We start from the raw sequence: 4,667 nt of genomic DNA, 5'->3' as shown, positions 1-4,667 counted from the left end.
GCTTATATAGTTTTGAAATTTAATTTTGGCCTGATTGGGTTTAAAAATATTAACTCAAGGTAAAGTAAGATAAAATTTTAAGTAAAAATCTTAGCTTTTAAAAATAAATTAGGCTATTCCTATTAAATGTTGCTAAAAATAATTCAAAATGAGCAGAAAATTCTCATGCACAATAGTAAAAATGACTGATAACTGCAATAAGAAACATGTTTTATATCAAAACTTGAATAATATCTTTGAACAAGAAGTCTTAGGACAGAAAACACAAATTATATTAATTTAATTATTTGCTAAAATGTTAAAAGCAGAAAAAATATAGCTATGGCATTCTACTATGCAAAAAATCACTTTAAACTATGTCTCCCCATATATAATGGAATGAGATTTGATATTCAAAATAATAACTCAGAAACTTAAAAATCATAAAAGGTCATTTGAACCATCCAGTTGCATTTTATTTTTATTACCTTTGTAAATTTTATTTTATTCTTTTCATCTGAAAGTTAGACATCTACTTTGGAATAAATAAAAATGTTTTAGATAGAATCCCTAACAGGATATATTTTCATATTACACTGATTCTATCAATTATTTACCACTTGTTTGTGTGTTGCTAATAATCTACTCTTGCTGCCATTTAAATGGTCCATTATAAATATTCAGATTACCTGAAGATAGTTAACTGACATCTTATATTCAGGTTTTCTAGAAATATGGCATTGGGGAAGACAGTGACTCATTTAGTGAACTGGACAGGGATTTAAATCTCAAAGAAATAGATTCAACTAAATATTGTATTTATTGTGTATTTAACTTCATATATTACTCAGAATTCAAGTTGATTTGATATGCTTTCCTGAGACATTGGCTTTCTGGTTGATGATAAAAATCTGTGGCCAGGAGCTTAGTTCAGTTTATGGACAAGTTTTTGTAGGCCCTCTAACTCTAAAGAAAGCAAACTTGCCCCAAGATGAAAAATTGATTCGCCCAGAACTTAAAGATTCTAAAAGCAAATATTTAGAGAAAAAATGTTAAAAATAACTATTAATTTTTTTTAAATTTATTGATTTTAGACTAAGGAAGAAAGAGAGAGACAAAGGTTGATCTGTTTCAGTATTTGCGCTGACCAGGGATAAACTGGCAACCTCTACATATTGAAACAATGCTCCAACTAACCATCAGGACAAGTTGAAAAATAATTCTTATAAAAATAAATTTTAAAAAATTTGAGAAAAACATTAATCTTTTTTTAGTAGTTCAATATATTTTTATCTGAATGATGTGGAAAAGACCATGATTCACTTTCTGTAGGAGTCAACAACTATAGCATTGTATACATGTAAAAAGTCACTCATTTTCAACAGCACACCTTCATAGATACCCATTATATGCCAAGAAACATAAAACACCTAACTGGTACTGGTTTGAGGAAACTCAGTCATAGGATAAATAATAACAAAAGCAAAATTTGGAGGTGAAAAACTTAATGAAGCAGAAGACATGGTGGAAGCTGATACTCAAAGCCAAACACAGGGATATGGGTCTCATCTTTGGGAAACTCGGGATCTATATGGAGTTATAGAGGGAGAAATGGGAAACCAAGCCAGTGATGTGTTTGTCACAGTGAAAGATTCTCCATGGCAACAGAAGTCAATGAAGATGAGAAAAGGTGATCAGCTTATATATGTATCTAGTACAATGGTTACCACCAACTTATAATACCCTAAAATGTACTTAAATATAAAATACTGCTTTTTATTTTTAATTATCTTTTTTTTCAATTACAGTTGAAGTACAATATTATATTAGTTTTAGGTGTACTCTCCAGTGATTAGACATTATATAACCTACTAAGTAATTATCCCAATAAATCTTATACATAGTTATTAGAATACTATTGACTATATTCCCTGTGCTATATTTACCTTATATTCCCATGATTTTCATTTTAAAAAACAGCTATATTTAATAATTGTGTTCTTTAAATGTTTCCTGTCTTTTATAGTAGATTTGTGAGGAAATTTTACTTGGGAGCAGAGTTCGATTAAAATTAACATTGTGCTGCTATAAAAGGTCTTGCGTGAGAATGGTCCTCTTGGTGGATGGATCTCAGGAAATGCTGGTTTTTTAAAATATTTTTTTTAATTTTATTTATAAATTTATAAAATAAAAATTGAGATGGAAAGACAGAGACATCGAGCTGTTCCCTTATGTGCTCTGACCAGGGATCGAACTAGCAACTTTTGCTCTTTGGAATGACACTCCAACTAACCGAGCTATCTGGCCAGGGCAGGAAATATTGTTTTTATGTAATATGCTAAGTTAGTTTGACTTTGGAGTATGTGATTAAGTTGAAAATATTGGAATTGATTGCTTTGAATATATCTGTGCCTATTTTTCTAATTCCCCTTAATCACTCTGTGTATTTTATAGTATTGTCTAGTTTTATAACATAAGATGATTTTAGAAACTGGTTTCCTTCAAAGTGAGGTTGGTGTCAGTGTTCCTCATCTTCTCAATATACACTTGGCTATTTATTTCTCCTGTCATTCTCCACCTCAGTAAAGAAAAGTGTCCTTGAGCCTCAAAGAAACTATAGCAAGCAAGTAATTATTCTGCTATTTATTTGTTTTAAGCTCTAGTAAACAGAATGATGAATGGAGAATGGAGTTTAACTTCTAATCCTTGAACACTCAGTATTTTGTGGAGGTTACTGATATCCTATTGTCTCCATATAGATTGTAGGGCACTATTTTCTTTGGGAAAAAAACAAGCTACTAGTATTTTATTCAATGTTTCATTTTTTTCTTTGCTATCTGTTTTCAGAAAATACAATGCAATATCTAATTTAAAATATTTCATTCCTGAATTTCTAATTTCTTTTTGCTTTGCTTTTAGTGTGGTTTCATTTCTTTTTATTTGGCAGAATTCATTAAAAACTCAGCTCCTCCAGAGAAGCATTAGTTCTTATATGCTTGCACTGATTCATTCTGGTGTAAGTTGGTCCTAACATATGTAGAAAGATGCAGATAACAGAATGATAAAATTTTTGTATAGTGGAAAAATTTAAGACAAATTCAGAAAACACAAATTGACATTCTAAAAAATATTAGAAAGGAGTTATTGTTAAAATTGTGTAGCTATTTGTTTCTGTTGACCATTTAGCCTACTCTTGTCCTAAATTTTACTGACCTCTATATCCCTATGAGTTTTGATAAGTTTTATTTATTCTATTTTTACCTATTCTAATTTACTTCTAAGTAAATATTGGTGTGTTTCAAGTTAAAAATTTCCTTGCCTTCTACTTCATTACCATAAACATTTTGTGCAATTATATTATAATTAATATAGTCATTTAGTGTTTTCAGTTGCTATTGCTACCATATTATAAAAGATATAGAATGTTATTTGTATTAAAAAGTACAAGTTAGCCTGAGCAGGCAGTGGTGTAGTGAATAGAGCATCGGCCTAGAAATAAAGGATCCATGTTTGACATCCCGAGGTCTCTGGCTTGAGTGTGGCTCATCTGACTAGAATGTACAGTCACCAGCTTGAGCGTGGGGCTACTGGCTTGAGCATGGGATCATAGACATGACCCCATGGTCAGTGTTTTGAGCCCAAGATTGCTTGCTTGAGCAAGGGGTCACTTGCTCTGCTATAGCTACCCCCGCCTCATCAAGGCACATATGAGAAAGCAATCAATGAATAACAAAGGAGCTGCCATGAAGAATCGATGCTTCTCATCTCTCTCCCTGCCTGTCTATCTGCCTCTGTCTATTCTTCTTTCTGTCTGTCTCACACACACACAAAAATTATAATTTAGCCAATGGAAAACATACCTTTGAATTCTATCATTGAGCTGATCAAAAATTAAAGACTGTGTTTACATTTTGAACAAAAGTGGATTAGTAATGGTCAGGATGTGAGACACACACACAGCTAAAAATACAGTGGTTCCATATCTAAGATAACATTACATTTGAGAAGTATTAGGAAATGTTTCAAAAATATATTCTTTAGAACTAGCTTGTCTTTGTTCTAGTAGTGCAAAACATCGCATATGCTGGAGTATCATACCATATTTATATCCAGCCGCTCAGGTCATGAAGATATAACTCACAACCCAAAATGGTGTATACTAAGATAGACCTTAAAACTGTAACTTCAGGCCCTGGCCGGTTGGCTCGGCGGTAGAGCGTCGGCCTGGGGTGCCGGGGACCCGGGTTCGACTCCCGGCCAGGGCACATAGGAGAAGTGCCCATTTGCTTCTCCACCCCCCCCTCCTTCCTCTCTGTCTCTCTCTTCCCCTCCCGCAGCCAAGGCTCCATTGGAGCAAAGATGGCCCGGGCGCTGGGGATGGCTCCTTGGCCTCTGCCCCAGGCGCTGGAGTGGCTCTGGTCACAGCAGAGCGACGCCCCGGAGGGGCAGAGCATCATCCCCTGGTGGGCAGAGCGTCGCCCCTGGTGGGCGTGCCGGGTAGATCCCGGTCGGGCACATGCGGGAGTCTGTCTGACTGTCTCTCCCCATTTCCAGCTTCAGAAGAAAAAAAAAAAAAAGAAAGAAAACTGTAACTTCATATTCTCTGCCTTTGGTAGGTCTGAATCTTTTTTTGTAACCACACTCAAACAAAGAAATTGATAAAGATAACATAATATGTATTATGCATA

At 34.2% G+C, this 4,667-nt stretch overlaps 1 non-coding gene across 1 annotated transcript; it reads left to right on the top strand.

Moving 5' to 3' along the window:
* The first annotated feature begins 4,168 nt into the window (after positions 1-4,168).
* TRNAP-GGG (transfer RNA proline (anticodon GGG)) lies at positions 4,169-4,244 on the top strand. The gene has a single exon. It is a non-coding gene; the product is annotated as a tRNA-Pro (tRNA).
* Positions 4,245-4,667: the final 423 nt, after the last annotated feature.

This window comes from Saccopteryx bilineata, chromosome 5 (genome assembly GCF_036850765.1).
Source record: "Saccopteryx bilineata isolate mSacBil1 chromosome 5, mSacBil1_pri_phased_curated, whole genome shotgun sequence".
Taxonomy (NCBI): domain Eukaryota; kingdom Metazoa; phylum Chordata; class Mammalia; order Chiroptera; family Emballonuridae; genus Saccopteryx; species Saccopteryx bilineata.
This window is presented reverse-complemented; position numbering and strand designations above follow the sequence as displayed.